The sequence below is a fragment of the Camelus bactrianus genome, chromosome 7 (genome assembly GCF_048773025.1).
Source record: "Camelus bactrianus isolate YW-2024 breed Bactrian camel chromosome 7, ASM4877302v1, whole genome shotgun sequence".
Taxonomy (NCBI): domain Eukaryota; kingdom Metazoa; phylum Chordata; class Mammalia; order Artiodactyla; family Camelidae; genus Camelus; species Camelus bactrianus.
The window spans coordinates 64843740-64868816 of record NC_133545.1 but is presented as its reverse complement, the minus strand read 5'-3'; positions in this window follow the sequence as shown (position 1 = coordinate 64868816).

Genomic DNA, 25077 nt, shown 5'->3' with positions numbered 1-25077 from the left:
CATTCTTATATACACTGTTGCTTGAGATCTTATTTCTCAACAATCGGGATGTCATAAAGGAGCCCTAGGTAAGGGATCTCAGGCGTCAGAAGAGGAAAATTGTGTGTGTGTGTGTGTGTGTGTGTGTGTGTGTGAGAGAGAGAGAGAGAGAGAGAGAGAGAGAGAGAGAGAGGGAGAGAGAGGGAGAGAGAGGGAGAGAGAGGGAGAGAGAGGGAGAGAGAGGGAGAGAGGGAGAGAGAGGGAGAGAGAGGGAGAGAGAGGGAGAGAGAGAGGGAGAGAGAGGGAGAGAGAGGGAGAGAGAGGGAGAGAGAGGGAGAGAGAGGGAGAGAGAGAGGGAGAGAGAGGGAGAGAGAGGGAGAGAGAGGGAGAGAGAGGGAGAGAGAGGGAGAGAGAGGGAGAGAGAGAGAGAGAGAGAGAGAGAGAGAGAGGGAGAGAGAGGGAGAGAGAGGGAGAGAGAGGGAGAGAGAGAGAGAGAGAGGGAGAGAGAGGGAGAGAGAGGGAGAGAGAGAGAGAGATATGGGTGGGGGGCAGGGAGGGAGTTAGACCCAGTTTATGGCTTAATGAACCTTTGTATAGAAGAGATATGGTGCTGAACAGACTGAGTGTTGACATTGTTACACTTGGCCAGGCAAGAGGGTGTCTTTTTTTGTTAAATACTTGTTTTCAGAAATCCCTACAAAATTAAAGAAAGTTCAACAGAGGAAGAAATGTCACTTTTCCAGTTTGTTTATTTCATAAATTGGCAACAATTTGTGAATGTTTGAAAAGAGTATTAGAATGTGTTATTTATTCCAAAAATTCTGATCATGGGGAAAAAAAAAAACTTTGCTTAAAATATCTTCATCAAAACAAACAGCAAATATTGAATAAGCAAATTCCTTTCAGCTTTCAAAACCTGAGGTTTTTGGTTGTTGTGATGGTGTTGGTGATGTGTTTATGTGTATGTGTTTTAAATTGTAAATGACTGAAATTCCTGCACTTTTAATACTGGAATGGCAGTTTTCCTATGGAATTTCATGGGGCTATGTGTGAAAGACTAATGAGAGGATAAAAAGACTTCTCAGGTGCCCATGGAAAGGAAACCATGAGCTAAATCTACTATTTACTTCTAAGTGGTACTGCAGCCTCATTGAAGTAAGAAGGAAATTATAACCTTTTCAAACAAAAATGTAAACTAGCTTAAAAATAGCCTAAGTGAACACATGGCAACCAAAAACAAAGGTGAAAAATGGAAACTCAGCTCCTACCTTACTGCTAGGAAATTTGAGTCATCAACACCGAAATACTGTTTCCCCAGTGGCACCATGGAATTTAAAGAAACCTCTGAAGTGCCTGTGGTTTTCACAATCAAGTCTCCATCTGAAGGAAACAATCATTTTCTTTTCTTAGCAAAATCATAAGGGCACTTAAGAATGTAAGCAATCATTAGAGGAGGACCAAGGAGAACAGCTTTCTGTTTGCCATGGGTGAGTTGAGCTAGGAGTTGCTAGAATGTCAAGTCCATTAAGCTGATGTCTGTAGACCAAAGAGCCGACTGAAAACCAAACAAATGAAAATCTACCCATAAACAAAATATTTTTTAAATTCTATTAAATTGTAAAGTGCCAGTTGAGAGAAATTTTCGAGGGAAATGATGTCTTGTTCTTGGTCCTTTGGGAGAAGTAGAAAAGGAACCAAAACATTTGAAAAAATACCTTCTGTATCAAGAAATGGGGAGAATAGTATAACATCTAGTTAATGGTAAAATCTGTGATGAAATAATGACAATAGCAAGTAGATAGTTTCCAACCTCTTCCCACCCACAAACACATACTGACTTTCCCCCACACCTTCCTCCCCACCCCTGCCCCGTCTCCTTTTCTCTCTCTTTAATGTTACTGCTTTGGAATTCACCAAGTGATGTTTAAAAGCATAATTACCTTCCCCGTTGTATTTGTTACTAACGTAAGTATCAGAATATGCTCTCTGACTGCATACTGGTTCTGTGAGCCCTCTGTGAGATACAGGGAATCTGTCCTAAGAGACATCCTAAGTGACTGTTCTTTCTTAATTTTTTTGCCGATTTGATGCAACTTCAGGATTATTTCTGTTGTAAAGACTTAGTTCCAAATCAATATATTCTAAAATTCTGTATGAAAATATTTTTATAAAGCCAAATTTAATTTCTGGTTTACCCATATTGTAATTTTAGAGATGCCATAACGTCATTCTTTAAATCTTTGAATCAATTTTTTGAGGTACAGTTTACATGTAATTAAATGCCTCCATTTTAAATACAAGGTTCGGGAAATTTTGGCAAATTTATATACCCACGTAGCCGCCACCACAGTTGAGATACAGAACATTTCTGTGACCACAAAAAGTTCTCTTATCCTTCATTTTCATAATCCCTGCTCAGCTGCAGTCCCAGAGAACATCTGATCTGTTCTCTGAAATAATGTATTAAATTATTTTTTCTAGAATTTGATATAGGTGGAATCATACATATGTACTGTCTTGTATCTGGCTACTTCGGTTCAACGCAATGATTCTGACATTCATCCATGTTGTTGTGTATGTTAGGACTCCATTTCTTCTTAGTGCTAAGTAATACTTCCATTGTACTGCTTATATGTTTGTCAGCGATGAACATAGCTTCTATCAGGGAAGTATACATCTTTGTGAGGACATACGTTTTTCATTTTTTAGGGTGAATAGTTTCCCTGGGACTTACATTGTGACCTTGACAAACATTTGAAGATTTTCCAGATGTCTTTCTGTTTCTCATTTATAGTTGAATTCTATGGTATTAATAGAATGAACTTTGTATGATTACAGTTTTTAACATTTTAGAGGCTTGTTTTATGGCACAGAATATCTTTTTGAATGTTCCATATGTACCTGGAAAGAGTGTATTGTGCTTTTGAAAATAGATTTCTTTCTGTAAGTCTCAGTTTGAACAGTTTGATACTGTTGTTTAGGTCTTCTGTACTCTTAGAAGTTTTGTGTTTTCCTTTCCTGTCCTATCAGTTACTGCAAACGGAGTGTTGAATTTTTCATGTGTAACTATAGATGTATCAATTTATACTTTTAGTTAAATCAGATTTTTAATATACTTTGAAGCTCTGTTGTTAGATTAATACATATTTGATATTTTAAAATTTACTTTTATTGTGGCAAATTGGTTTATAGTGTTATAAGTTTAATGTGTAGACCATTATAGTTCTACTTCTGTATAACACTATAGTGTTCTCACCACCAAAAATTTATTTGGTATTTTTATGTATTATTCAAGTAGACCTTTTATTACTATCCAGTTTCTTTTTATCCCTTATAATACTTTATTTTGAAGTTTCCTTTGATGTTAATATAGTCCTCTAGATCTCTTACTTAGTATATATGTGATATATCATTTTATATTATTTTACTTTTAAACTTTCTAAACCTTTAGAACCTTTTGAAACCTTTCTAAGGTATACTTCTTATAGAGTGCAGATTTTTGGTCTTGCTTTTTTTTTTCTTTTTAATAAATCCAGTATAACAATCTCTACCATTTAATTTGGAATATTTAGACCATATAAATTTAAAGTAAAATGATAATATGTGTGGTAGACAAAATAATGGCCCCCTGAAGATGTCCACATCCTAATCCACAGGCCCTGTGGCTATATTAGGTCACGTGGCAGAGAAGATTACGGTTGCCTAAGGAATTGAGATTACTAATCAGCTGACCTTAAAATAAGAATAATGTGGATTATCTGGTAGTTTCAATATAATCTCAGAGGCCTTAAAACTGGGAGAGGGAGGCAGAAGGGAGAGATGGTAGCATGTGGACTGGCCCGTTGTTGAAAGAAAGGGGCCATGAGCCAAGAAATGTGGGTAGACTCTGTAAGTTGGGAAAGGGAAGGATATAAATTCTCCAGAGGGTCAAGAAGGTATTAGCTCAACTGAACCCTTTATTTTAGCTCACTGAAACTCATTTCAGAGTTTTGTGTCTAGAACTGTAAGATAATAAATTTCTGTTTAAATCACTAAGCTGATGATGATTTATTTACATAGGTAATAAGAAACTAATACAGATGCCATAGATCATACCAAATAAGACTTGTTGGGGACACACTACTGTGTCAAAACCAAAGGTATGTGGGAGGAAGTAATGTAAGCCACTTCCAAATCTGGCCATCTAAAGCATCCAGTGGTACCTTCTACCTCTCTCTTTCTCCATTGCTGTGACTTACATGGCGCTGTGTTCCAGGTAGTGTAGCTACAGATGGGAGTCCCTTGGCTTCATAAAGCACCATGTGTAGTAGAACCGTTTTTGAGAGCTGCTGGCTCCACACTAAATATAACAGGGCCAAGAAATAAACCTGTATTTATTAAGCCACTGACATTTTAGGGTTTAATTGCTGCTGAATCATATCCCACCCTGGTTATAGCTGTTAAAACAGGTTTTTGATAGTCCCTTATTTATGGAAATGCTGATAATGTGTTTTGTACTAATAAATCACCCTTAATTGGCCACCAGGGAAACTAGATTGTTCTCTGTTGACATATTGAGACTGCTTACAAATACGCCCCTACTTCCTCTACTGAAGATCTGACTGAATGAGTTAAGATGTCTTTCTTTATTTTTTATGACATAGAAGGAATGCTACCTCTGACAAGGTGGAAACATCAGTGACAGTCTTAAAGAAAAAGTATCACTCAGGGTGTAATGCTTTTCATTGGCTTTAGTCTTCTGTCAAATAATCAAATCAGATGTTAATCAAATCTGTCAAACTTTTGTTATTAAACCCAGAAGTATATATTATTATTTTTTCAATCTAAACTATTAACAATTACAACTTCTAATTATTTACATTAAGATAATTTTGAGTCCAAAGTGTCTATAAGTAAGAATTTATACCATTAAAAAAAAAATTGTGCCATACCTACTTTATTTGTGTAGGGCAGTTAAACTTGAAAAGAATTTGCAGTTCATTTTGGAAAATCAAGTTAAAATTACACAAAACAGATAACAGTCAAGTTCAGAGGAGAGATAAAAAATAAACAGTAGTTAGTTTTAGATTTTGAAGTCAGTCAGGAAATAGTGTCTGTTCATGACCTGAGCACTTAACATAATCACCCTAAGCCTCAGTTTTCTGACCTATGAACTGAGATAATATTTGTGTCATTCTCAAAACTCAAAGAATTATATAATGGATATAAAGTTCTTAGCACACAGTAAGTGCTCAACGAGTAATGTGAAGGTAGAGTAGTCATTTTTCAATTTTGTGTGCTAAGAAAATCAGAGAAAATTTCTCAAGATGGATTTTAATCAAGGACTTAGCCACTAGAAATGAAATTCAAAGTACTGACAACAGAATGGGAAAAGGTAGAGAGTTGAAGATGAGCATGATGTGTATCAGCAGAAGAAGGGTGGAAGAAGCAGCAGAAAATAATTTTTTAAAAACATATTTGTAATGTAGAGAGCTTAAGTTTTGAAGCCAGAAAAATGGCATTTCAAATTCCACTTCTGTGACTTGGGACAGTTATTTATCTTTTCTAAGCTTTACTTCCATTATCTCAAAATGGGAATAATATCTTTTGGGGAAGTTTTGAGGTAATCAAAGTAGAATATATAAAACAAAATATTATATATGTAATCTACTATGAACCCTGGTACCTTTAGGTGCTCAATACTTGAAATGGACTATTAGACATTTATAAATAAAGGGTGTGCAGGGCCTTAGAACATAGAAAAATTAAATCCTATAGTTTTTGTAGGTAATTCTTATTTGTACAAATGGATTGTAACAACACTGAGGAACAACCTCATCCTAAATGACAAAAAAGGAGTTTTTTTAGGCAATTATATAAACAAAACAAACATTTATGATTGATAGATGAATCTCATTCTGGGAAGTAATATAGAAAAGTGAAAGTTGGAAAAAAAATTTTCATCTCATCAGTTGAGACATACGCACACACACAAATTCAATCATATTTTAGTACTTTCACTATGTAACTTGGCAAATTCAGAACAGTCTGTCCCTAAATAGGTTATATCTAGTGGGAATGGTGTGTAATAATACAAAGTGTTCTATGATATTTGATGGAAGTAAAGCACAAACTGAATAAAAATGCTAAATAAGGGTTAAAATGACTAATCTATAATAACAAATGGGGACTGCAGCGATCTTTATGGAAAAGCTTGCATATGAAGTAGATATTGCAAGGAGCTCTTAAATGCCTTTACTGAGATGTTTGGACTTTAGTCAACAGCTAATGGAGAATGAAAAAAAACTTTTTTCTTTTCTAATTAGGGAAGTCATCTGACATCTATTTTAGAATAATTATGTTGATAGTGTTGAAGGAAGACAGAGTGTTAAGAATACCAAGGATGGATGTCTCCTTAAGAAGCTACTGCAATAATTCAGTGATGAGAGAGAGAGGAGTGAGCTCTGTAGTGTTGGAAATACAGAGAGGAGGCAGGTTTGAACCTACAGAGGTAAAATGAATGGAGTCAGAAGTCAGAAGATCTATCATGGGATGGTCCTTTGGAAAAGAAATGGAATTTATCAGAGAAGTAAACATGATTCCAAAGATCTCCCAGGCTGTTCTGTCTCCGCAAAACACCTGTGTCTTTGGGAAAGAATAAAATCCTGATGTACCATGTGTTTTTTCATTAGGTGACAGATAGAGATATTATGATAAAAGAGAGCTAAAAAGACAACTTATACATTGGATCTCTTGGCTTTCACTTTCAGTGATTAAATTCCTTATCAGTTCAGTTTATGTATTATTACTTACCTGTAGTCATCCCCTGCCGCCAGTGTCTTAATCATTTAATTAATCAGTATTATGTCCACCACAGGGAAAAGGTGGTAAAATGGAGCTCAAATTAATTACCTTTGCTACTTGGCAGCAATATTCTGAAAAAAAGGTTAATCAGGTTTATAAATGGGGTTTAATATATATTCTTCATTAGCATACAATGAAGAGATGAATATAAGTAGGAGGCCAACTGTATTTGATCTTTGGAAACCTTTACAACCAAGATTTCTGTTCATCTGAACTTAAGATTTCAAAATTAAAAAGCATGAGAACTTAGAAAATGCTCGATTGCTCACTCCATGGACTTGTAACAGTAGATTCTTACTTGTGTAAAAGTGTGAAATTTGTGATGTCTCATCTGGAAATAATGCCCCAACCTCAGAAGTATTAGAATATTCATAGTAGATATTTTTAAAGATTATATTCATAGAAAGCCTGTAATTTTTAAATTTTTCCTAATGGATTATTTATAATAATATAATCTTGTTTGAAAAACAGTTAATAGGTATAATATAAAGAAGAATTAAGTTGAAAGTAAAGCAACTATTTGCCACGAAGTTTCTTAGCAATCACTCTACCTAACTTACAGAATTCTTGGTCCTTGTGGATGAATAGCAAAAATACCTTCATGGAGGATGATTCCATTAGCTCTTTGGGTTATGACAGTGTTTATGGGGCAGAGGATACGACTGAGTTCATAAACTCTTCCTTCATGAATTTTTGCCATTGCCTCACAAACCACCACCTACTGAATGAAGAGTCTTTATTACTTCGGGAAGCACATATTAGCTCCAGGGATGGGGAGATATAAAATAAGTGAGTAAAAATAAGAAAGTTATCTGAGACTCTAAGTTTATTTCTTATAACTCGTAGCAAGATACTGTTTAAAATCTCTTTTGATTTTTCAATCATGTATGTTTTTGAGGAGAAAAAAAGGGAATTTTTTGAGTTCAAAGAGCTTAGCTTAAAGTATTAAAAGATGTGGGCTGCTAGGTAATGCTTAGGTGACAAAATAAGGATGTTTCATGATACAAAATCTGGCTTTCCTTCCCCCAAAGCAATAAAGTAGACTAGTTGGCAGAATGAGGGACATCTGTGAGCCAAAGAGTAAGAGTGAAAAAATGACATTTTGAAATTTGAGAAATGACCTCAGCACTGCTTGCTCCTACCACTTCTATCTGTGGCAAGCTGTTTATAACATCATGTTCCAGGAACATGTAGGAATCTGAGTTACCTGTGTTGCACACTATGGAAGATGATAAATTCTGGAAAGTTCTTTTCTAATAACACAGAAGCAAGGCTTAAAAATGCAGCTCTGTTTAGACTTTTATGCTGATAGACTAATGTGTCTTAAATTTATTAATCAAATTATTAACCAATTAAAATAAAAGAAAATGTCACAGCTGATGAATTCGTGTACAGAAGGACTCCAAGTCTGGGAGAAAACTGGAAATCATTTCTCAATTATTTCTGTAGTTTATGTTAAGAGTACATCCCAAAGTACTCTATCCCAACCTTCCAAAGGGGAGGCTAAGAGAAGAGATGCATGCTTTGTGTTTGTTAACAAGGAGGGCTGACAAGAAGTAGTTACAATGCAAAGATGACGTTTCCTCACATTGAAGTTTATTTCTGGATGTTGTTTCCAAATGTGGGTGTTTGGCTGTAGCAAGATGATAAATACTTTTAGAACAAATATATAGCTGCAAAATCACTACCTACAATGACCCAGGACTTCAAGTTAGGGTAGAAAATGGAGCAATAAATATTGCCCCTCTGTCCCCTGCCATATCCTAATAACACATGCAGTTTTGTATTTGAGGAATGAGGAATAAGTGGAAGCAAATCACAAAGAGAGAAGAACTCAAGGGGAAAGGGAAAAGAAAAATGTGCAAAAACCAGAAAATAGGAGTGAGGTCATATTTTGTGGCTGCCTCTGTTCCCTTGGATGAATGCACCCATCTCTTTTCGGGTCTCACAAGTTCTAAAGATGGAATGTACAAGCAGCAATGCAGTAATGCCAGAGGATAATTTCAGTGATTTATTAGGTCTGTAACAACTCTCATTTTCATTATCATTATATTACGTTTTGCATTCACGGTTCCCAAATTGGAGTGCAAAATGCAGATGGCAAGTTCCTTTGCGAAGGCACATTGTTTTGTGGCTTAATGTTTCAAAGTGAAGATGTATAATGAATTGTGCGTAGCAAGTAGTTACAGCTTATTTATGGTATTTAGCATTGAACAGTTCAGAACCAGATGCAAGCATCTGAAGAAATCCAGGAGAGTCTTTTACTAGGCACATGCCACAGTGTGTGTAGACCTAAATTTATAAACATGGGCATAAGCACTTTTGAAGCTAATAGATATTTGACTACAGTGACAAAAAGAAAAAATCATGGCTCTAATGAAAATTTTCAAAAGTCCCATCAGGCTGAAGCTAGATAAGAATAAAGGACACAGATTTCTGCTGCCCCCACTGTTTTATTTATTTTTGTATTTATTTTTCATTAGGAAGAGCGGGAGAAGCTGTAGTATCTAGCTTCAGGGAACCCATTTCTGGAAGCTGTTTACAAAGAATCCATCAGAAGAGAACTAACAAATTCTAGTTACATTGTAAAACATAGAGGTTTATATTTTTTCAACTATTATTCAATGTAAAACATTGTTCATAGTCAAAAGTCATTTTTAAGCCTTTTATCAGCATTTCTCATAATGTTATTTAGACACACTGCCAGCGTGCCTTTTTAAGATTGCCTTACAAAGCAGATGTAAAATTCTAGGCTGTCTTTGAAACATGGTTAAAAGTGATTTCAGTTATATTCTGATAATATATACCTTATGGAAATGGACTACTGAGTCTTTACCTCTATGCTTGAAAATAAATGAATATGAGAATAATACCATCACTTCCACCTTGCTTATGTTCATAAGGAAAAGAACAAATGTTTCTGATCATTTAATGTTTGGGAAGATTGTACAATGGACTCTTTCATTTTGTGGATGTGGCAATTGAGTAATTTTGTGGATATAGCCATTGAGCAAGTTTGCTATATGTAAAGAAATTCTTAAAATGAGAGTATGTGCTTTGCAGTATATCAACTTTCAATTAAGGTGTTAAGAATAAATAAAATTAAGTATTTTATTTTATTTCTTTTTCTTGAAGTAGAATTGACTCACAATATTATAGTGATAGGATATTTTTATACATTATGAAATAATCACCAGGATAAGTCTAGTTACCATCTATTCCCTTACAAAGTCAATACAGTATTATTGACTATATTCTCTATGTTGTACATTACATCTCTGACATTTATAACTGCAAATTTGTACCTCTTAATCACTTTTGCCACTTGACCCTATCTCCCACCCACCTCCTCTCTGATAATCACTAGTTTGTTTTCTGTATCTGTGAATCTTCCTGTTTTATACTGTTGGTTCATTCTGTTTTTTAGATTTCACATATAAATGAAAACATACAGTATTTCTCGTTCTCTGCCTGACTTACATTACTAGCATAATGCCCTCTAGGTCCACCCTTGTTGCAAATGGCAAGACTTCATTCTTTTTAATGGCTGAGTGATATTCCATTGTGCACACATGCACGCACACGCACACCCACCCACCCACCTACCCACCCCACATCTTTATCCATTCATCTATCAATGGACAGTTTGGATGCTTCCATACCTTGGCCATTGTAAATAATGCTTCAGTGAACATGGGAATACACATATCTTTTCAAATGAGTGTTTTTGTTTCCTACAGATAAAAACCCAGAAATTGAATTGTTAGATCATAGGTGGTTGTATTTTTAATTTCTTGAGGTACCTCCATATTGTTTTCCATATTGGCTGCACCAGTTTACATTCTCACCAACAGTGTAGGAGGGTTCCTGGTTTTCCACACCCTCTTCAGCATTTGTTGTCTTTCTCTTTTATTGATTTATTTTTTCAGTGGGGGGAGCGTAATTAGGTTTATTTATTTATTTATTTTAATGGAGGTACTGGGAATTTAACCCAGGACCTCATGCATGCTAAGCGTGCCTTCTACTACTGAGCTATACCCACCCCCTATTTGTTGTCTTTATAAGCCATGCTGACAGGTGTGAGGTGGTATCTCATTGTGATTTTGATTTGCGTTTCCCTGATGATTAGTGATGAGAGGATCTATCTGTTCATTAGCCTGTTCGCTATCTGTATGTCTTCTTTGGAAAAATATTTATGTCTTCTATTCATTTTTAATCAGATTGTTTGTTGTTACTGAGTTATATTCCTTGTTTATTTTGGATATCAACCCCTCATCAAACATCTCATTTGTAAATATCTTCTATTCAACAGTCCTCTTATTTTGTTGATAGTTTCCTTCTCTATGCAAAAGAGTTTTAGTTTGACATAGTCATATTTGTTTATTTTTCCTTTTGTTGCCCTTGCCTGAGGAGGAAGATTCAAAAAAATAATGATAAGACCAATGTCAAAGAGCTTACTGCCTGTGTTTTCTTCTAGAAGTTTTATGGTTCAGGTCTTACATTTGAGTCTTCAATCCATTTTGAGTTTATATATAGTATAAGAAAGTGGTCTAGTTTTATTCTTTTGCATGCATCTGTCCAGTTTTCCCAACATGATTGATTGATGAGACTGTCATTTCCGCAGAGTGTATTATTGCCTATTTTGTTAGAGCGTGATTGACCATATAAACATGGGTTTATTTCTGGGCTTTTCATTCTCATCCATTGACCTATGTGTCTATTTTTGTGCCAGTTGCATACTGTTTTGACTACTGTAGCTTTATAGTATAGTTTGAAATCTATAACAAATGATACCCCCAGCTTTGTGCTTCTTTTTCAATATTGCTTGGGTTATTTGGGATTCCATACAAATTGTAGAACTGTGTTCTAGTTATGTGAAAAATATGGTGGATATTTGCAATATTTCAACTTATAAAACATAATTTATATCCTCATTTAAAACTTGTTTCCACTCCCTCCAATGCATACAGACACACATACCCTTAATTCTTGATAGTATTAGTGATAGAAGAAAAAGCCATAAAATACCTTACCCTTTATTTTGTTTTACTGAAAGAACTATATGGGGATATAACAGCCATTCAGGATAACTTCCTTATTGTCAAAGGTCAGTTGGACAAGTTGAACTGTTTGATTGTGGCTTTGAATTACATGTCTCCTGAGTTCCAGCCTTGTGTAATTCCTACTCAGCATAAGTGCTGGGATGGTTAATGCGTATATCAAACTTGAACATGGCCCAGAAATCCTGATAGCCATCTACTCCGTGCCTCCCCCCCCACAAGATTTGCTTTTCTTTAAGCCTCTTCCACTTTTCCATTTCATGATTCCTCTTTCCTTCCTTTCTCCCTTTCTTTTCCTTTCTTCCTTCTTTCCTTTTCTTTCCTATTCTTTCCTTCCTTCTTTTTTCTTTGTCTATATTTAATGATTTTCTCTCTCATTTTTTGTGTAATTAAAATCAGAGACACAATATGAAGCATTATATATCTGTCTCTCTCAATATGCATGTATTAGCATTTCTTTATGGTCTAAGTCAGGGCTATCTGATAAGAAATTTCTGTGATAACGGAATAATTCTAAAATCTGTACTGTCACATGAGGTAGCCACTGGTACCTGAAATATATCCAGTGAGACTGAGGAGCTAAATTTTAAATTTTAAGGATTTTAAATAAATGTAAATAATTTAAATAGTTACATGTAGCCAGTAGCTATTGCATTGGAGATTTTCAGTCTATTCCAAGGAAAGGAATTGCTGGGTAATTGTTCATCACATTTAAGCATTAGCTAATGTCGAACTGCTCTCCAGAACAGACTTCAGTATCTGTATGCAACTATATATGTGATTTTTTATATATGCATTTATCTAATTCTTCACCTCCTTGACGATACTTAGTATAATTAGCTTTTATAATTCAAGGGTGTAAAATAGTATCTCATTAATGATTTAATTTGTATTTCTCTGCATAATCTTTTATTACTCATACCTTTATTGACCAGTCTTATTTCTTCTTTTAATTACCTGCTCATTTTTCTATTGAAATATTTACCAGTTTCTCATTAAAAGGCCTATTTATAGTATGTTCTTCCAAAGAGGAGGTAGAACTCTGTTGAAGTCCAGTCTTTAATGATACTTGAATTCTCTAAATGTATTTGAAAATAATTTTTTCATGTCCATGAAAAACTAGTTTCATGGAAATCCTAGTTTCATAAAAATGTAAATAATTTGAGACTAAGTCTTATCTACAAAAATGACATATTTCTCAAACTACAGATTTTTCATGTTCATAAATAAATAGCATTTTGTACATTTCTCCATCTTTTATTTCCCAGTTAATATATACATGTACTATTGTGGATCATACCTTAACCTACTATATTTTTAATTGATTATTGCTGGTGGATAGAATGATGTTCATTTTTAAAATGTGGATCTTCAATTCATTATACATGGTGAGTTACAGAACTATGAGCTAATGGAGTATTGTTTTAAGCCACTCAGGTTATGACAATCTGTTATGTAGCAGTGGAAAACTAATTAATTGACTTGTCTTTATTTTATAGCAGATATGTCTAAAGCTCTACTGTTATAAAATGTTTTCTTTATGTTCTTAACAAGTATATTTTATCAAGTTAAACAACTTTAATTCTGTCTCATTTATGATTATTTAAATTAAAAATGAATATAGAAATACATTTAATGATTTTTCTGCAGCTATAATATAATTATATGGTGTGTCTATTAATAGTAAAATTAATATGTAACTTCATATATTAGTAGTGTTACATTGTCTTACACTGAATCTTCCTTGCATTTCTGGATTATGATGAGCTGTTTTATCATTATTTTATACTAAGATAACAATTTGTACTTGTCAAAAATCTCTGGAATCTATGGTGCATAGTTTCTCTTATTTTTATATTGTACTGGATGTGTTTTGAATCTTCTTAATGTGATGGGCAGAGATGCTTAGACAAGTATGCTCAGGTTGATATCCTATCCAGAAGCTGTATCTAATTGCTTTTGAAAGCACATCCTAGCCCGAGGACCTTGAGGTAAATAAGAAGATGGTGAGATACAGTCACAGGCAGGTCTCTCCAGGAAGTAGATTTGGAGAGAGCTGAGCATGCAGCTGAGGATCCAGTAACACACATGGAAGGGAGGGAAGGAAGGCAGGATTGGGCAGTGGGCAAAGTGAAGCCACTGTCCAGTGTCGGCTGAAGGAGTCCTGGACTGGGAATGGTACTTTGGAGCTATCCTGAGTTGACTGCTTTTATATACCCATGTTGTTTAGTCACTGCACACAGGTCACCCCAGAAAGGGATGTGAGCTTGAGTCAGGAATTTCTCTGCTGCTGAGACAGTCCCTTAAGGAGCTGACAGTGCAAAGCTGTCTCCTGTTGGCACTCCCAGCAGTTGGGGCAGGAGGTTCTTCGTTGAAGCGAGAGCTGGTTACACGCACCGTCTCCACCACCAACGTGTGTGAAGAGGTCCTGAGAAAACTTCTTCAACCCTGAATGACCTGTTTAGACAGGAGGGACGCTGATTTTAGGTAACATATATAGGGTGGTCCACAATAATCTCAGGTACATTTAAAGAAATCCTGCCTGTGAGTGCAGATATAAAAATACTATGTGTTGCTTTGTAGAGCACACCTCTACGTGAAGTAGTGGAAGTACTTGCAGAATGACTGTAAGACATTTTCAGAGTTTGGACTTTCTCTCTTCTCTAAAGCCTGTTTGGCCTGTCATTGGCCAAAATAACCTTCTAACTAGTGATAAATAGGAGATTAGCAGATATCCTGACCCAGAATTGCTCAAACGGCAAATTCTGTAAAAGAAGAGCGAACATACATGGTATCTGAGGCTTTAGTTGCCACAGTGCCTGCCCTCCTCCAACACCATGCCCCCTGGATGGTATAGACCAGATGATGTCAAGTTTAGCTCCTCAGTTCTCTCCTAATCTTTTCTTTCTCTTTGGCCCAGCCTCAGATGCCTAGTCCGTAGATGTTGCTGTATTCTGTTTCCCCTAAGAATTTCACCTGAAAAGAGGAGCAGAAGTCAGGGAAAATTTGATTTATGCTAGACCTACATCCAAGGACTCTGTGGAAGAATAATATGCTTTTTTATGAGATAGCAGTGATGTCAACAGAGGTACAAAGTAGGAATGGTTTATGATTTGGCCACAGGCTGGTAGTGCAGAGACCAAAGCCTTAATCTCTGCTCATTTGTTAGCAGACTTCAGAACAACTCATTTCACCTATATTGGATTTATTTTTCTAGTCTCTCCAAAAGGAAATGATAAACTATGTTGTTGAGATTTATATCACAATTTCACACTGTTTCTTCCATTTATTAAATTTAAAAAACTTTCCATATACTATTTCACCTACTTGTATCTCTATGGAAGTGGCATGTATTTTTCATTAAAACCCTTCAATGCTGAATACGTTGATGGGTAAGGAAGTAAATGAATTACTCTGGGTCAGTGTTTTAGTGGGTAATACAGGCTAGATTAAATACTGAAGTATTTTGAAGTAAGATGCACATGCAGTTGCCACACTGCTAACATTTATGTCATGTTATGGTTGGCAAATGGTTGTAGCTTTAACAGATGGTCCAATTTCAAGAAAAAGTCTGGCTCATAAACCTTATTTTAATCTCTTTTGCTTTTATGGGTTTCTTATCAGTTTAAAATATCACTGATTGGGTGACTGATACTTTCTCCCTTCTAGGAAACTTTAATCCTTCTGTGCAGCTCTAAATTTCATTATAAACATATCAAATGCAAATCTTAACTAAAGTTCATTTTGCCAAAAAATAAAGACATTCTCTTTACTCCTGTAAAGTCACTCCTGTAAACATCTGCAGCTATAAAGAGTGCCATAAGTTTTATCTTTCAAATAGAAAGTCTTTATGTGAATTAGATTGCTAAATGTATAAATGGGCAGTAAGTTAAAATAGGCTAAGTTATTGATATGTGTAGCTTAATAAAGAACATAACGATTTCTCGTATATTTCTTATTTGACAAGAATAATATACAGTGGAGATTCAATAGTTTCAGCAATCAGAACAGCCTCGGATAAGATTTTTAAGAAGATAAAAATAAGACTAAGAAGACCACTGGTCTAGAAGACTAAGAATAAGCAAGATTTTAAGTCCATGGTATTTCCCCTCAGGTTAATACACTGATGTGCTATGTGTTGACATATGCTGTGGTCTAATGTGGGCTAGAGCTGAGGTACTCTCAGTCCCAGGTATTTGGAAGAGATTAGATTCTTGGTTTCTATTTAACTAAACTTAAGGAATCGTATCATTTTCTCTGGATATTATTTGCATTAACACTAAGGTATATGTATTCTTTCTACTGTCACTTTATTAAACAGTGGCCTCATCCATTAGACTCAAATGAGAGAGTGTATGATTGCTTTAATGTACTGTTGCATCTGGTTTGCTAGTATTTTGTTGAGGATTTTTTCATGTGTGTTCATCAGTAATAATGGCCTGTAATTTTCTTTTATTGTAAGATCTTTGTCTGATTTTGGTATTAGGGTGATGCTGGCCTCATAGAATGGGTTCAGAAGTGTTCATTCCTCTGCAATTTTTTGGAATAGTTTCTGAAAGGTAGGTGTTAACTCTTCGCTAAATGTTTAATAGAATTCACCTGTGAAGACTTCTGATCTTAGACTTTTATTTGTTGGGAGTTTTTGAATTACTGATTCAATTTCCTTACTGGCAATTTGGTCTGTTCTCATTTTCTATTTCTTCCTGATTCAGTGGTGGGAGATTATACCTCTCTGAGAATTTGTCCATTTCTTCTAGGTTGTCCGTTTTACTGGCTTACAGTTGTTTGTAGTAGTCCCTTGTGATCCTTTGTGTTTCTGTGGTGTTGGTTGTGACTTCTCTTTTCTCATTTCAGAATTTATTGATTTGGGCCAGTTAATTTTGTTTATCTTTTTAAAGGACCAGCTTTTAGTTGCATTGATTTTTTTTCTATTGCTATTTTAGTCTCTGTTTCACTTATTTCTGCTCCAGTCTTTATGATTTCTTTTTTCTACTAATTTGGGATTTTGTTTGTTCTTCTATTTCTAGTTGCTTTAGGTGTAAGATTATGTTTTTTATTTGAGATTTTTTTTTGTTTGTTTCCTGAGATAAGCTTATACAGCTATAAATTTCCCCCTTAGAACTGCTTTTGCCGCATCTCATAGATTTTGAATCATGTTTTTATTTTCATTTGTCTCTAGGTACATTTTGGTTTAATCTTTAATTTCTTCAGTGATCTGTTGTTTAGTAATATATTGTTTAGTAACCACATGTTTGTGTTTTTCACAGTTTTTTACTTGTTGATTTCTCATCTCATAAGATTGTGGTCAGAAAAGATGCTTGATATGATTTAAATTTTCTTAAATTTACTGAGACATGTTTGGTGGCTTAGCATGTGGTCTGTCCTAGCAAATGTTCCATGTGCACTTCAGAAGAATGTGTATTCTGCTGCTTTTGGTTGAATTCTGTATATCAGTGTTTAAAAGCTAAAAGTATTAACTCTAAGATCAGGAACAAGATAAGGATGCCCACTCTTGCCACTTTTATTCAATATAGTTTTGGAAGTTCTAGCCACAGCAGTCAGAGAAGAACAAATAAAAGGAATCCAAATTGGAAAGGAAGAATAAAACTGTCACTGTTTGCAGATGATATGGTACTATACATAGAAAATCCTAAAGACACTACCAGAAAACTGCTAGAGTTCATCAATGAATTTGGTAAAGTTGCAGGATAAAAAATTAATATACAGAAATATGTTACATTTCTATATGCTAACAATGAACTATCAGAAAGAGAAATTAAGGAAGTAATCCCATTTACCATTGCATCAAAAAGAATAAAATACCTAGGAATAAACCTACCTAAGGAAGCAAAAGGCCTGTACTTCAAAAACTATGGAACACTGATGAAATAAATTGAAGATGACACAAACAGATGGAAAGATATACCATATTCTTGGATTAGAAGAATCAATGTTGTTAAAATGAGCATTCTACCCAAAGCAATCTACAGATACAGTGCAATCACTATCAAAATACCAATGGCATTTTTCACAGAGCTAGAACAAATAATTTTAAAATTTGTATGGAAAGACAAAAGACCCCAAGTAGCCAAAACAATCTGGAGAAAGAAGAACACAGCTGGCAGAACCACACTTCCTGACTCTAGATGATACTACAAAGCTACAGTAATTAAAACAGTATGGTACTGACACAAAAACAGACACATAGATCAATGGAACAGCAGAGGCAGCCCAGAAATAAAGCCATGTATTTATGGTCAATAAATCTATGACAAAAGATGTAAGAATATACAATGGATAAAAGACAGTCTCTTCAATAAGTACTGCTGAGAAGACTGGACAGTTACATGTGAAAGAATTAAATTACAACATTCTCTTAACACCATATACAAAAATAAACTCAAGTGGATTAGAGACCTAAATGTAAGACTGGATGTTATAAAACTAGAGAAAAACATAGACAGAACACTCATTTGATGTAAATTGCAGCAATATCTTTTTGATCCATTTCCTAAAGTAAAGGAAATAAAAACAAAAATAAACAAAGGGAACCTAAAAGCTTTTTCACAGGAAAGGAAACCATTGACAAAAATGAAAAGACAACCTACTGAATGGGAGAAAATATTTTCAAATAATATGACCAATAAGGGATTAATATCTAACATGTATAAGCAGCTCATACAACTCAGAAACAAACAACCCAACTGAAAAATGGGCAGAACTGAATAGACGGTTTTCCAAGAGGAAATACAGATGGCCAAAAGGCACATGAAAAGATGCTCAACTGGCTAATCACCAGAGAAATGCAAATCAAAACCATAATGAGATATCACCTTGTACCTCTCAGAATGGCTACCATTAAAAAGAATCCAATGTTGGTGAGGATACAGAGAAAACAAAACACTTGAATGCTGTTGGGGGGAATATAAATTGGTGCAACCACTGTGGAAAACAGTATGGAGGTTTCTCAAAAACCTAAAAAAAGGAACTACCATATGACCTAGCAATTCCACTCCTGGGTATATATGCAAAAAAACCCAAAAACACTAATTCAAAAAGCTACATACATCCCACTTTTCATAGCATCATTATTTATAATTACCAAGATATTGGAAGTAACCTAAGTATCCATCAACAGATGAGTGGATAAAGATGATGTGAGAGATATATATACATATATATATATATGTATGTGTATATATATATACACATACACACACATACATACACCTACACACACACATACACATATATACACACAATGGAATACTATTCAGCCAAAAAAATATTTTAACATTTGCAGCAACATGGATGGACTTGGAAGATAGTATGCTCCAATACCCTACTGAATAATATCACTTATATGTGGAATCTAAAAAATACAACAAACCAGTGAATGTGACAAAAAAGAAGCAGACTCATACAAATGGAGAACAAAATAGTGATTACCAGCGGGGAGGGAGAGGGGCAGTACATGGGTGGGGGAGTAGGAGATACAAACTGTTGGGTGTAAGATAGCCTCTGTGATACATTGTACAACATGGAGAATATAGGCAATGTTTTGTAGTAAGTGTAAAGTATCAAATTAAAAGTATAAAAATTAAAAAATAAAACAAAAATATTTTAAAAAGATATTCTTTAAAAATAAGAAATAGGAATCTGAATTGCATTGGACTTTCCAAGAGCACCAATAGGAGCCAAACTACAGTGGAACAATGTCGTCAAAACTTTGTGCAGAAATCTTCCTAACCTATAATTCTAAAGCCAGTCAAACTTGTTCAAGTGTGAAAGTAGAATAAAGATATTTTCAAAATTCAAAAAAAAAAAGTGCATGAAAATACATTCTGTACAAAAATCCATGATACCAATGTAGTATTATTTTTGTTGTCCTTACATCTGATGTAATCCTGACAAACCCCTTCAGAGTGAAACCTTCATTAATAACACATAATTCTAGAGATAAAGATAGAAACTTTATTCCTCTTTTGGGGAATTTCTTTGATGGTCAGCCACTCACCTAGATTCATCTTCCTAGAAGTTAAAATCCTGAACTTCAGGGAGAGGAAAACAAGGCTACTATTTTTTAATTAATACTCCCTGGGTATTAAACTAAGGCCAATAGCCACAACAAAAACTAAGAAAATGTGCCAATCCCTGCTTGAATTCTAGGACAATATGCCACTTTTCCCCTCTCTTTCTGGTTTTTGTTTCTTTACCTCTGCTAGTTACCTATTTCCCCCTTTGTTTTACCCAGCTTGACACTTTGCCTTACTTTATTGTAGGATATATTGATTTGTGCAATTTCTAAGTGACATAGAGAAAATCTCTTTCTGGGGCTTTGTCAGAATCCTTCCCTAACCTATCAGAATGGATTAAAACTGGAGTTTGGAGTGTCTAATGGTGGGAGAACTGGCTGTTCATTTTTCTTAGTGCAATCCAATATTAATGAAATTAATTGTTAAGCCAGAATACCCACCAGTTTACATGAAATATTCCAGCCTACCGTTCCAAACATAAACTTTTTCAGCATGGCTTCGTAGTCTGTAATATCTAGCTATTAACCAAGTCCTGTGCCCATTTCTTTCTCTAATAATAACTTCTAATAACAGGTGTTGTTTTTGTTTGCTTTCTTTTTATTTTTCTGTGTTTATGCTTCACAGCTTTAACCTCTGATTCCAATTTATTAATTATTGTAATTCAAGAGTTCAGTTTTAAATATCAAAGCAAAAATATTTAATATTTAAATGTTTAAAGTAGAAATTAAACAACATTTTTTATTCCAACTATTTAAGCATATACCTAAGAAGCTGAAAGCATGGCCTGGCTCCCAGTTCAAACCATCTGACTTCAGGGACGTAATTACAGGTAGACACTGTGACTTAGGGCCGATTACATACTGGGCCAGAGCTGGGTGCCTCCTGTTTTTCAAAGATGAGTAGTCAGAATTGGAATTTAAATTGTCAGCTCAAAGAAACCCAGGGTATATTTGGTTTCTACTAGTTAAAGCATCATATGGGAACCCAGAGGGGCAAACTCTCATGTCATTCATTTCCCTGTACTTGACCCAAGCCTGGGTTTCTCAGAAACTGATCATTAAACATACCTCTTCCCAATTGCTTATCTTTTCTTTATATCAAAATACTTTATTTCCAGAATGTGTGTCTATTCAATATAAATGAATTGAATTCTGTTTTCCTATACTGAATATTTGTGGTGGGAGTGAAGGGGGCAGGGAAATGGGGGGGAAAATGAAAACTTCTTGAAATTACATAGTAATTAGTTTCTCTCTTTGAAAACAGTAAGTTTCATTAGACAGTAAGGATAGCCAGCAGTAAACTGCTACCCCTGGGAGAAGGGGAAATGTCCAATTTCATTCTGAAAAGACTTTTGCAAAAACAGAGACACAGTCCATTCAGTTTTATTCTGAAGATTTATTTCATACCAGTCAAACTACTCAAGATTAATTCAAACATGTCTCCCAGATGCACTGAGTGTGAAGAACTAGAACTTACTGTCGTCTGGTTTTATAACATCTTGCCATCTCCAAATACTGTATACAGATGGCAGAAATAATACTACCCACAATCTGTGTTAAGGAGTTTTAGCTCAAGAAAATATATGCTGGTATAACGCTGTATGGCCATATTGTGTGTGTGTGTGTTTTCCTTTGGGTGATCCAATTGTGTATATGGACACCTCCTTTTTATACCACATAAGTGTAACACAATGGGAAAAAATTATTTTAGTCTTTTTAAAGAGATGGTCTTATTGCCAAATAACACATGATATGATTTCACTACCAATAGAGGAGAAGCAACATGTTTGAAAAATAATTTAACAGTTCCTTTGAAACTATACTAAGGACTCCAATAATTAATTCATTATATAATTAACTGGTTATAAGGCCAAATCACACATGCACGTTGCAGTTAAAGTTGTAAACAATCATTTCATTCACTGTCTGGCTTTTCCTTGTGAACTGAGAAAGCTGTAGCTTATCATTGTAGAATACGGAATTGGGGAAGCTAGCCCATACATACATACAGATGTTTATACTACCTCTAATTCCTTTCAAGTTGGATTTGAATAAAAATAGTTTAAACAAAAGACAGTACATCCCAGAGAAGATATAGATGGCAAATAAATATAAAAAGATGCTCCACATCATATATCATTAGGAAATTGCAAATTAAAACAGCGAGTTATCACTGTACACCTATTTTAATGGACAAAATTCAGAAGACTGACAGCACCAGATGTTCATGAGGATGTGGAGCAACAGGAACTCTCATTTATTGCTGATGGGAACGCAAAAGGGTACTGCCACTTTGGAAGGCAGTTTGGTATTTTCTCACAAAGCTTAATATACTCTTACCATATGATCCAGCAATTACTCTCATTGATACTTACCCCAAAGAGTTAAAAATTATCATACACACAAAAACCTGTACCCAGACATTTACAGTAGCTTTATTCATAATTGCCATAACTTGTAAGCAACCAAGATGTCCATTCTATGATATAGTTCAGACAATCGAATATTATTCAGCAATAAAAATAAATGCTCTATCAAGCAATGAAAAGACATGCAGGAAATTTAAATGTATATTACTAAGTGAAAGAAACCAGTCTGTAAAGAGTACATACTATAGGATTCCAACTGTATGACATTCTGGAAAAGGCAATATTATAAAGACTTAAAAAAGTTCAGTGACTGCCAGGGTGTGGGGAGCAGGAATGGCTGTGGAAGGGCAGTAAGGGACAAATAGGCAGATGACTTTATTTTTAGAGGGTGAAAATACTCTATAATACTGTAATGGTGGATAAAGCTCATTACACACTTGTACAGACTCACAGAATGTACAACACCGAGGCTGAATCATAATGTAAACTACGGACTTTGGGTGATTATCAATATGTCAATGTCCATCCTTGCTGAAAAAAAAAAAGATACGATTCTAGTGAGTGATTTTGATGATGGGCAAGGTTATGCATGTGTGAGAGCCTGGAGAATATGGGAGATCTCTGAACTTCCCCTTAAATTTTGCTGTGAAACTAAAACTGCTCTAAAAACTTAGTATTTTTAAAAAATAATCAACATTCTTCCTCTGGTAGGGCAGGTACCTCTAATTCTGCTGCCTGAAGTTGATATAATATAAATTAGGAGAAAACATCAGAATTATGAATTATATGATTCACAGATATTACAACAGATAATGTTAATGACAGCAAAAATATATGCCTAATAATCATTTGAATTGATTTCCTTTTTTTTGTCTCCCACCCACCCAATAACAACAACCCAAATTAGTGAACTTTTTCTAGTGTTACGCATGCCACTAAATAAGTATCTGGGAGACACATAAAGAGAAGTACTTTCAAGTGAGTGTGAACCACCCTTATTTGGGGCTCCAGAATATCTGAACTGACAGGCTGACACACACTTGACCATTAAGCATTTATTAAAATGTTAGTTAATTTCTTACCCATTTGTGTGGCAGCCTCCTCTTTCTACCCAACACTAGCAAAGATGATACACATCGCATGTCCTGCTTCTCCTTGGAAAGGCTTGTATTTCTTTGGAATCAGTAAACGCAAGTTTACTAGCCTCAGCTCTCTCATGGGCTCTGTAAAAGTTATGATTCTACAGATTATCTGGGTTGCAAGTGAAGAAGAGACAGTCTTTACAGTTGTCTTCATTCTGTGCAGAAATGGAAGTGACGTCATAAATATTTGTCTATATTTATAGTTGTAAACTTTGTCTTTGTAAGTGTGTAATATTCCATTGCAAATATTTACCGTAATTTACTTGACTATTCACTATTGTTGAATATTTTGGGTTGTTTCCCAGTTTTTTTTTTTTTGTTTTGCTTTTTGTTTTTACTGTTAAAGAAGAATTCTGCAATAAGCATATCTAGGTGCACTGCTTATTTTTTATTTAGGATTAGTTCCTAAACAAAATTACTTGGTTAAAAGAGAATACAGTTAAAAGGCAGACTGATGGATTTGAATTATGTTCTGCCATTGATTGCTTGCATTATTTTCAGTTAGTTGATTAAACCACAAGCATTCTTCTGAAAATATTTTTTTTTGCAAAATAGGAATAATAGCATCTTTATTATAAAGGCCCTGTGATATGTAAATAAGGTAATCCACATGCAGTGCCAGGGAGTGGATCATAAAAGAGTGAGCATGAAATTATTGCTTATTATTGTAAAACAACTATGAATCTTTTTGCAGATTCTGCAAGTGACTTTCCAAAATGATCATAGCAATTCATACTGCACCAACATTGCATAACAATAAAGTCTTGCCCTTTTAAACAGTTGATTTTTTAATTTTACCTAACATAGTTTTTGTATGTACTTATAATCACTTATGGAATATGGTGTAGTCAGAATACCAGAGCTTTCTTTGAGGACAGATACATGTGGTTTCAAATCCTGTTCCTGTATTTGCTATGACTGTGGACTTGGAAATTTTTTTTAAGTTCTCTGATTTTCAGGTTCCTCACTCTTAAAAATTAGAATAATAATTACTTCTAGTCATAGCAGGTATTAGAAATAATATAGGCAAATTACTTAGGCCATAAAATGTACTCAAAATGAGATTGTCATCCTTAAGCCCATATTAGAATTACCTGGTGGTCTGGTGATGTTCAGCTGCATCCCAAACTGACCTCATCAAAACCTTTGGGGGTGGGCCTAGCCAAAGCTGTCAACCATTGGGAATTATGTCCTTATCAATGTTATATCAACTAAAATGTATAAATGACTTTACCATTTATAAATTTTCATTACCGTAATCTGATATGATTACTACAAAAGCTTTATTTGTATTGAACATTCCTATATATTTAAAAATTTAGTGGATTTTGAGCTCTGATAATTAGCAGTGTTGACACAAAGTCCATTGCTCTGCTTCAGACTTAATGCTTTGCATATATTGTCTCATATTATGATCACTGAACTCCATTTATAAACCTCTTGCTACATTTATATTGTGTATAACCATTTAATTAGGTTCCATTTGTTTATTTTTGCTTTTGTTTCTGTTTCTTAGGTAGACTGCCCTAGGAGAACATTGCTAAGATTTATATCAGATAATGTTTTGCCTACATTTTCTCCTAAGAGGTTTATAGTGTCTTATATTTAAGTCTTTAAGCCATTTTGAGTTTATTTTTGTGTATGGTGAG